Genomic DNA, 11,122 nt, shown 5'->3' on the forward strand with positions numbered 1-11,122 from the left:
GGCCCTTGGTCTTTCGAAGATTCTATGCCCTAGTACAGGGGAATGCCAGGGCCAGGAAGCGGGAGTGGGTGGTTTGGGGACCAGGGGGAGGGTATAGGGGATTTTTGGAGAGGAAAGTAGGAAAGGAGATAGCATTTAAAATGTAAATAGAGAAAATATCTAGTAAAAAAAAATAGACATTGGATATCTAGTCAGAAAACATACAAACTGCAAACTTCTTCACATTAACTCTCTATGCCTTATATTTCTGTTGAAGTCTTTTCCCAATAAATGCCCAGAGTTATTTAAAAAAAAAAAAAAAAAAAAAGTTCCATCACTATCCCCTCGTGAGTTGCTCAATTCCTACCCTAAAAAAGGAGCAGAAAACTGATATATCCTCTCAGACAGTTCCCTGAAGCAACCTGACGCGTGATTAAAAATTCATTGCGCTTACTTGAACTAGAATCCCCGGAAATCAGAAAGACTGGCCTGTTTTAAAGATTCTACAAGGCTGAGTAACCCAACTCCCTGGCTATGGGGTAAGAAGTTGCAGACCAGGACCAAGTTCCTTGGGCTATTTTTAGTCTTTCTGAAAGCATTGACTGCTCACCTCATGTCTGCCCTAACATCCTTGTGACGATCGAAACCATTCGGATGTATTCTTAGCAAACCACCATTTTGCACCCGCCCCCAGGCTCAGAGCATAACCAGAGAGCATTTAAAACGTGTGAGATAGCTTTCCCACTTGGCCGCGTAACCTGTACCTGCGATTCTTCATCAGTGCTCCACAAACGCCTTGACTTAGGACCGTCTTTGTTCTGTACCTAATAAGATTTCATGTAAACCATTTCTCTAGTGAGACATGATTATTTGGGTTAACACGAAGCTCCTAGACCGTGGTCACATTTGGATTAAGAATAAATCATCTTTTGTTCTCTATAAGCAAGAGTTATGTTTTGGCATCAATATTTATATACACGGGTCTTTATCTGAGCTCGCATCTGGGTATGTTTAAAGCTTTACAGATTGTTTTTCTTAGAACTAAGAAGCATCTGAATGTTTTGGTCTGTGATCATCCCATGATTTTATTTCCCAGATCATATCTATTTAAATCAGCTGAAATAACACAATAGTATACCGCTATCATTACAACTCAGTATGAATCTGCATATATTTTCTTGTGATTTTAGAGTGCTGTTCCATGCAGACTTCATGAGGGATATTTCTTTTAAGAATTAGAAGAACTTGGGAACTTACATAGCTAAGTTCCAAATTTCTGAATGAACAATAAAGAACTGTGTCTGTGCTTGCATTTTGCTTTAATATGGCCTTTTTCTTCCGAGTGTGGCGTGACCAGTCCATCGTTACCTTGAGTATACAAACAACCCTTAGCCCAGCGGCCATGAACTAAGCAGAATCTTACGGGGAGGCCAGCTCCATGGTGATGCTGGATTGACAGCTCCTAACGGAAGGAGAGGAAGACGAGGATCACATTGGGATTTCAGCCCATTAGCTAGCTCCTCCTGGTCCCAAGAACTACAAATGATCTTGGGAGACCCTGCAAGTTAAGTAAAAGTGGATTTATATGTTGCAGCTTTCCTGCGGTTGCTTCAATAACGCAGCGGGGCTTTGCAGAGTGCCGCTGCTTCCTGTCCTCCATTTTCCTGTTCGCATATCTTGCCGTGCGCACTCCTGTTAGCAATCTAAGTGAAATCATTGGTGGAGTCGTCACGTTGGCCTGGTAGTAGCAGCCTCACTGGGGTGGTTAGACACTGCTCACATTTCCCTAGGAAGTGTTACACCCCAGATTTTTCTTTTTGCAAAGATTTTGAAACAATGTATTCTGAGAAGAAATATACAGAATTATATGAGGAGAAGCTGTTTTGAATAGTTCTGGAGGCTCAAATCTTAGAGGTTTCACAGATGGTTGACTCAGCCAATAAAAGGCAATGCAAGAGAAGAGAAGAACAGCAAATTATTTTGTATAAAGTAAATCTGTTAGCAACAAATGCCCTCACCTTTTATTTATCTTGGAATCCCATCTTTTTCCCTCCTTTTTAATAAATCTCGCTAGGATGATATCTAGCTTTAATTGTTTTTTTTGGTTTGGTTTGGTTTGGTTTGGTTTTTAACTTTTAGAACTTTTGAATACATTCTTCTGTGGCTTTCTAGCTTCTGTTGTTGCTAACAAGAAGTCAGTTGTCAATCTGTATTAGTCAGGCTTCTCTAGAAAAACAGAACATATAAAATGAATCTCTGTGTGTGTGTGTGTGTGTGTGTGTGTGTGTGTGTGTGTGTGGTCTGTGGTCCAGCTAATCCAATACTGGCTGGCTAGGAATGGAAAATCCAAGTATCCAACAGTTGCTCTGTCCCTGCTGGTCTTCAGTATACACTGGAATCTGGAAGACGTAGGCATTTTGCCAGCGAAGAAATGGACTTGCTGGCAAGATGAGAGCCAGCAGGCGGAGAGCGAAAGTGTCCTTCTTCCATGTCCTTATGGAGGCTGCCAGCTGAAGGTGTGGTCAGGATGAGATCTACGTCAAAGATCTGAAGTATAGCTGTGTCTTCACACTTCAGATTAAGCAGGAATCGCTCACAAGTTATGCCTTCTATTTGGGGGTTTTAGTTCATTCCAGATGTAGACAAGTTGACAACCAAGGACAGCCAGCCATCCCACTGTTTGAATCCCTTTATGTGTATGCAGCACTCTCTCTTGCTCCTTTGCAGTTCGTCATCTTTGTAGTTCCTTTCATCCTGTCTATGCTGACAAGTCTCGGTGTGAGCCCCGCTGCCTCCACACATCAGAACTCACTGGTACTTTGGGGTGTTTTGATCTCTGAGTTGCAGGTTACTTTTTCTGTTTTTTTAATTGTTTTGGTTTCCCCCTGCATCTTTCTCTTCCCCGGTGTTCTTGTTAGACAAATGTAAGTGTGCTGGAGGGGATTTCTCTCCCTCTCCTTCTGTGGTCTGCTTTGGATTTTAGACTTTCAACTCCAAATGTTTCATTTATTTCATATGTAGAGTAGGCGTGTGTGTGTGTGTGTGTGTGTGTGTGTGTGTGTGTGTGCATTTATGTCTTTATTGGTATTCTACATTTTACTAAATGCTTGCTTGATTTCTTCCTGGATTTCTTTAAATATGGTTCCCATTCACTCTCTGAAAATACATAGTGGGCTCCTTACAGGCTTGAGCAGTTCATCTGACAGATCCCTTTTAAGAAAACTTGAGAGCTAGAGAGATGGTTTGTGTTAAGAGCACTGACTGCTCTTTCAGAGGTCCTGAGTTCAAATCCCAGCACCCACATAGTGGCTCACAACCATCCATAATGAGATCTGATGCCCTTTTCTGGTGTGTCTGAAGACAGCTACAGTGTACTTAGATTATAATAATAAATAAATCTTTTTTTTAAAGGCTGCCATAACTTTAAAAAAAAAAAAAGAAAATTTGACTCACTTTCTCCTCCTGGCTATATTTTGCATTTTCCTGATTCCTTGCATGTTTTTCAAACTCTTTTTGAAAACTGATCATTTGAGGTGATATATTGTAACAGCAATTATAGGCACATTCTCTACTTCTAGGGTTGTTTTTCTTTCTTACCTGGGCTTATTCACACTTGCATTGGCTAGGTTGTTTTAGTAAAGTCTATTCCCTTCAGTGTGAAGCCTTTGACACCCATCTGCAGAAAACACCCGTCATGGGCACGCACACAGTACTCCCGGAGTAACCGTGGATTTGGCACATTCTCTTTGACTTTCCTCTCTCTCTCTCTCTCTCTCTCTCTCTCTCTCTCTCTCTCTCTCTCTCTCTCTGACTGTATGCCTCGCTCTGTGTTAGATCCAACCCATTAGTCTCCAGTAATTATCAAATGATTATTACTTTAAAAATGTTCTACAGAACAAAATTGCTCAGCAAAATGATGGGTGTTCCTTGGTGGGATAACACAGTAACCGAAAGCAACTCAAGGAGGGACAGCACACAACCCATCACTGAGGGCAGCCAAGGCAGAAACTCTGTCGGGAGCTTGAAGCAGAAACCATAAAGAGACACTGCTGGCTCTGCTGGCTCCTGCTTAGCAAGCTTTCTTATTGTAGCTCAACACCGCCTGGCTTAGGGATGGTGCCACCCACAGTGTGATGGTTCCTCCTACATCTACATCGGTTAGTAATGAAACAATCCTCAACAATGTGACCGGGACAATTCAACCATTGAGACTCTGGTCTCGCATCATTTCAGGCTGTGCCTGGTTGACAGTTGAAGCTGTCTAGGACACTGACCCAGTTTAACGTGGATATAGGTTGCTTTGAGGCCGGTTTTTGACATTTGTTCTGACCCAAGAAGGGCTTCCTGCCGATCTCAGTGAACTAAATGACGGGAGCTGCTGTATTAAAGGAACTATTTAAGACTGACCAGTGTGGATCAACTGATGGACATCTAAGATGCTTCCATTTCCGAGCTATTGTGAATTGAGCAACAATGAACATTAATCACCAGGTGTATCTGAAGTAGGATACAGAGTCTTTTTGGTGCATGTCCAGAGAGTGGTGTCTTAGTTAGTGTTTTTATTGCTGCGACAGAACCCCATGACCAAAAAAAAAAAAAAAAAAGCAAGGGGAGGAAATGGTGATTTAGCCTACACTCCCATATTGCTGTTCATCATCAAAGGAAGTCAAAACAGGAAATCAAATAGGGCAGGATCCTAGAAGCAGGAGCTGATGCTGAGGCCATGGAGGGCTGCTGCCTACTGGCTTGCCTCTCATGGCTTTGCTCAGCCAGCTTTCTTATAGAACCCAAAGCCACCAAGCCAGAGATGGTCCCACCCACGATGGGCTGGACCCTCCTCTACCTCGATCTTATGGAGGGTTTTTCCCAAATCAAGTTTCTTCCTTGAGGGTAACTCTAGTTCGTGTGTCAAGTTGATATAAGGCTAGCCAGCCAGCATACATGGTATAGCTGGGTCATATGGTAGATCTATTCTTAGCTTCTAAAGGAACCACCACACAAAATAAACCCCTTCCTCCTCAACTTGCTTCTTGATCGTGATGTCTGTGCAGGAATAGAAACGCTGACTAAGACAGGGGAAGATGAAGAATGGGGCAGGCTCATGTAGTCTTTCTATGAAAGTTCGGTTTTATATTTTCATTGGTGCCTGCCCTTAAGATTAGCGTGCCTTATATTTTATGGTTGTGAGCCTAGCCTTTAAAGGCTGAGCCGTCTCTCCAGCCCGCCAGTCACATTTGTCTTAACCTGGATCAAAGGAAGAAAACTTCACTGTAGCCAAGACAAGCTAAGTAACCTCCATATGGCCTCACCTACAGCAGCACCAAGGTAACTTAGAATCTTATTGAGAACTGTCCTCAGTTAAATCAAGGGGAGGAAGAATATGGCTTCCAGTGACTCAATTTGTAACTGATAGGTTGAACCTGTATCTACTCATGATCTATAAATGGGTTTGGGCTTTATTCCATTTTGTTTTAGTAGTGTTAAAGACCAAATCCAGGACCTGTGTTGTGCTACCTCTGAGATGAACCCATAATCAATGTGATCATGTCTCACTCTAGGCTAGTGATTGGTTCCCTTGTGAGAGTTGTCATTGGCCTTGCCAAAACTGGAAGCTGTGCTATTAGGTGTGCAAATTATAATTCTACATTTGCATACCACATCCATGCCATATCCCTTTCTAACAATGATCAAGGTGTGTCCTACACTTTTAGGATTAATCTTAGAGGTTTCCTTCTGATGTACAACACACTCACACACACACACACACACACACACACACACACACACGGCAACATTAGGCTCTAATAAAGACTACTCTCAAATAATAAAAAAAAAAAAAAAAAGATTAGCGTGCCTTGCTTTGAAACATACGATGGTTTTCCAAGTTAACATTACACCCAACTTTCTTTCAGTTACATTTATTTCTTCAAGATCGCAGAAAGCAGAGTCAGTTCCTGGAGTACAATCCCAGTTCAGTGCCCTGTGCTGGGTTAGACCTTGGACTAACAGCCCAACGCTCTATGGGAATGTGTGTGCAACTACTGACACCTCATCATTTATAAACGTTTTCCAGATGAGTTCCAGGAATGACTAGATGCAGGAGCAGATCGGATTTTAAATGGACCAAATCTAGATAAAAGAGTAAAACGGAATCAGAAAATAAGGTAGAGGTGAGGTGGATACGTTTGTGTTATAAAATCATATTTATTCGTTTGCCAGGAGTGTGCTACAAGTCTGTCTTAAAAAATAATGCTCAGAGCCACAATTTACTGTGTTTAGAACTTAAAATCTAATGGGTTGTAGGAGAAGTAGTCACTCCTGGTAAAGTTACAAGACATTTTCCCCCAAGCCACCATAAAGAAGACAGACACTAATGGAATGAATACCCTCCTCAAGGTAAGAATAATAAAGAGTTTCATGGGGTGGTCTCTTGTGCTCTATATAAATATATGGTGTGCCAGCCAGCAATCACCAATCTGCTGTCCCAGCTTATGTTCCTGGGGAGTTTAGCTGCTGCAGAACAATGCCTTTGTAAAAATAGCTCTAGTTTCCAAGGATAGCACCACCTGCTGGGAATTATCTGCAACTGCATGGAGATGCCTGTCCGTCACAACATCCACCATTGTGCAGAAAGGTTGGTTCTGTGTCCAAAGCTGATAGGTATATTCCCAGACGCTGAGAATGCTTCATGAAGAGAAATGACATTCTCAAGAAGACAACAGCACGCGCTACCCAGATCGCCTACCTTGGGGAATTCTGAATTAAATATCAAACTATGCTACGGAGTAGGTTTTTATTTTGTGAGTTTCTGTAGCGTGTGTATTTGCATTCTTGAGTGTGTGCAAGTTGGGGGCATGTTGTGATATATATGTGTATTTGTCTGTGTGTATCAGTGTGTCTCTATATCTCTGTGTGTTGGTGTATGTGTGTGTGTGTGTCAGAGTATGCCTCTGTTAATGTCAGGAACAAAAGGAGAATAGAGTTTGCTGTTCAAATAATGTGGGATCGCTTTAACTTGTATGACATACTGAAGTTCCAAATAAGAAATACTGAAACACAAGAAAATACAGATCACTTTACTCATCATAATTCCTCCAGGATGTCTTAGGAAAAGCAACTGGAAGAGGCAACTACCACTCCTATACCGGGGGTAGGTGAGGGAGATGTTCCAAAGGGCTGTGGTAAGGTGGGGTGGGACTGAGAACAGGAATAAGGGAAGCAATGTAGCAGAAACGCAAGACCTTGTGAAATAAAACCTTTGTCTGAACACCCATAAATCCTTTAGAAAAAAAATACTTAAACCCACAGAAAGACTATTATTATTTTCATTATACTATTAATATATTTTAATTTTATTATAATTATGTAATAAGTATAAATATAATATAATATGACTAAATGTAATATAATAATTATAAATATATAATTAATATATTTTAATTTAATATTATAATTTATTAACACTATTATTATTACTTATTTAATCTGTGTAATAAATTATTCCAAAATGTGGGGGGCTGAAACAAGGATGGTTATGTGTGACTGACAGGGCTGCTCTGGGCCAGGAGTTTTTTAGCAGCTTGAGGAGGCAGAACTGAGCTGGGTTTCCCATGACATTGGAGTCAAACTAGAGCTTCGGCTTCCACTGGATGTTGCTTGTGGGTTTCGGACCACACAGGTATGAGTAGGTCTGCTACCAATGTGGTTCACTGGGAAAGTAGTGGTGGGTGGTGGCAGGCTCCGTTCCTGGGGGCTCTTCTCCGTGGTACTTGGGCATCTTCACCTTGCAGAGGCTGGCTGCCCACACGGCACAGAATCCATGGAGCTTTTTACATTTTTTGTTTGGGGTTGGGTTTTGGACTTTTTTGTTGTTGTTGTTGGTGGTGGTGGTGGTGGTGGGGTGTGTGTGTGTGTGTGTGTGTGTGTGTGTGTGTGTGTGTGTGAACAAATGAAGAAATATCAGACCCAAAATTAATTCTGCTTGTACATTGTTGGTTTCATTTTGACGATAGTTTTGATGGCATTCTGTTTAGGATTTCTCCATCTATGCTCAAGAGATTTTGGCCAATAGTTTTCTGTTTCTAATCCATGTTTTAGTCACAAATAAACCACTACCTCTTCTGGGAAGCTCTCCCCCTGGATAAATCTCTCCCCTGCTGTGCCCACACCACTGCCCTCTGGAATCTCCCTCTGCCTTTGCTTTGTTAGGGTCCTCAGTGGACTCTGAGGAAATGCCTTTGGCTCTGTGCTCTTGGCAAGACTTGTGAATTTTCTTTTGCAACTAAAAGCACTGCCTGAGTCTTTTTGTAAATTATTTCTTTTACTCTTTGAAGTTAGAGTGTAATTACGTCATTTCCCCTCTCCGAACCTTCCCAGATTCCCCTCCTCGCTCACTTCAGGATTCATGGCTTCCTCTTCACTAACTGTTGCACACATGTATACATATACACATATATTTCTAAATCTGAATAGGTAATTTGGGGAAAGTCTGCCTTTCTGGTGGATCCATGGCGCCTTCTTTCTTTCTTTCTATTTCTTCTACCTTGCTGGGTGACAGAAGAGTGGCGGAGAAGTTATCTTCCTGCCTCGAAGCGGCCACAAAGATGAAAAGTGCACACGAAATTGATCAACAGAAGTGTGGACCACTTACATCACTGGGAAGCTACAGCTAAGCTCTCATGCACCAGCCTTCGTGTTGTTATTGAAAGGACAAATCCCTATTTGAGTAAACTATCGGAGTTAAAGGCTGAGGGGTGTGTTTCATCAAATGCAACCTTAACCTGTCCCTTATATTCCTGAAAATCAAATTCAATGTATTTCTTCAGGGAATCTTCTAGGATTAGTGATCATAAGTTCTACATGGCACTTCATAGCTTATGAAATGCATCCACATACATCAAATGTACATATTCTTATCAACCTTGTGGCCAAAGTACATTTTTCTCCGCCCTCTTCTCTCTCCGGAGTTGGCACCATCTAATCTTATGCTGTATAACAGACTAACGACTCCCACCCCCAGGCCTCTACCTCCAGTCTGACTTCTCTTGAAATCTAGATTTATTTTTCAGAGTATTTTTTGGACTCCCAACTTATAGACAGATACTTAGAAAACCACATGTGTTGCTTCCCTCCCCCCGCCAGACCCCAAACACTGCTCTTCACCTGGGAGATTTCTATTTAAAATTCACAAATGAGCCATCTGAGCTATGCTCAGATCCCTGTTCCCTGGACTACCCAAACATCAGCCCTCGACTCACACCTATCCTACACAAAAACCATCTCCCGTCACCAAATGGCCACGGTTTACATTTAGGGGACAGCTGTTAAAAGCATCTGGTCTTCTACAAGACAGGCATTCTAAGGAAGAAAATTAATGATTATTTTTAGTTATTCAAAAAGTTAGAGAGACTGCGCAAGATGCTAGATACCATGATGTTAGAATCATGGTTCCAACAAAGCACCTGCAGTGTTACCTCAGGAAACCAATGGTCCTAAACAGTTAGCAAATTGTTTATGTTATTGCTGAAATATAATACAAAGTAGTGGGGGGTAGAATAATTTGTTAACTTGTTGTAGTCATTTTGAAAAGATTTGAGGGGGTGGGGACTTAAACTGAATCAACCAGAAATATTTGAAGAAATGAACCCAGAGGAAGAGGAGGAAGAGGAAGATGAGGAGGAAAAGGAGGAAGAGGAGGAGGAGGAGGAGGAGGAGGAGGAGGAGGAGGAGGAGGAGGAAACAACAGTGTAGTTAATTTAGAACAGTAATTCCCAAACGTGCAGTGTGGAACAAATTTGTGTAGACTGCCATGCTGTAAGATTTAGGAGGTTATTAGTATCTGTGCATATATAATGAATCTTGAATGACAGACAATGTGATATGTAATTTTCTCCAAATTTATTGACAAGAACAAATTTTTAGAACACTACTTCCTAGAATTATATGAATGATACATGTTGGGGAATGTTCAGTAGTTATCAGCAAAATGAAAATCCAGCACTTACCTTGAAGCCAAAGACTTACATGAGAAATCAAAACATGTCTGAGACATAGCTCGTACTGAAATAGCTCCAACAAAATGCCTGGTTGCTTGGCAGCTTGTGTGTTTGTCTTTCTAGAAAGTTATTAATCTCTGGACAGCTTTTTAAAGCTTCAATTAAAACAAGCTTCAGAATATGTGACTTAAAAGGCGACTTCTGAGAGCTAGGTCATATAAAAATTAAACCAAACCTTTGGAAATGTATTAGGGAACACCAGATTTAAACTACAACCCTAAAGAATCTGACCAAAGACAACAGAGAAGACAGCATCCATCAGATGGACTTTAATTATAGACTTCTACCCAACTCTTCCCTACCCCCAGGAATGCTTTCTGACTGACATGAAAACTTTGGCATTATTTTCTAGGTTACTTGTGGGATTTTGTTTTGTTTTATTTTCATCTATTCTTTGCCCTTTACGTGTACTAATCTTCATGTTGGAATTTTCTCTTTGGAAATCCAAAAGTGTAAGAAAGGAGAATGGGGAGTCGGTAAGAAGACGGAAGAGGGGGTGGGGGAGGAGAGCTGAGTTGCTGGAAACCATGAACACTGATCAGCAAGGCAACCAAGATGCCCCAGAACAGTTATCAGAGCTCCCCCACCTTCTATACTCTCCCCCCAAAACACTGCCTCTATCAAAGGAGCTAGCGGAAGTTGCAAGGTACAGACTCTAATTTGGAGCCTGATGCTGTAAACCTGGTAAATAGGCCTGGAGTTCCCAACGACTAGAAGTCGCTTCAACTTCTAGAGACGGGGCTTTGGGGCTCTGAGGGGTGAAGTTCAACCTACATTTGGGTCTTTTGTGGTCTGGGTTACTAAAGGGCAGGACCCTAATCCGAGTTCCCCAAGTCACCGACAATAGGAGCTACAATTACTCACCCCAGCCTCCCGGCTCTCCAGCTGGTTGCTAAGGATGCTGTGTAAGTCGCTCTTGGAGCCAGTGGGTTGACCTTTAACTGTCTCAAGGGTTTAACCAATCACAAGCTGTCATTCCACCAGCCCTACCCCACCCATCCCTCGCGTGTACTCAGATTATAAGCAATAAATCCAAACAAGCAAGCAAACAAACAAACAAACAAAAAACCTTCCTTGGCTTAAGACGA

Source organism: Mus pahari, chromosome 18 (assembly GCF_900095145.1).
Source record: "Mus pahari chromosome 18, PAHARI_EIJ_v1.1, whole genome shotgun sequence".
NCBI classification, from domain to species: Eukaryota; Metazoa; Chordata; class Mammalia; order Rodentia; family Muridae; genus Mus; species Mus pahari.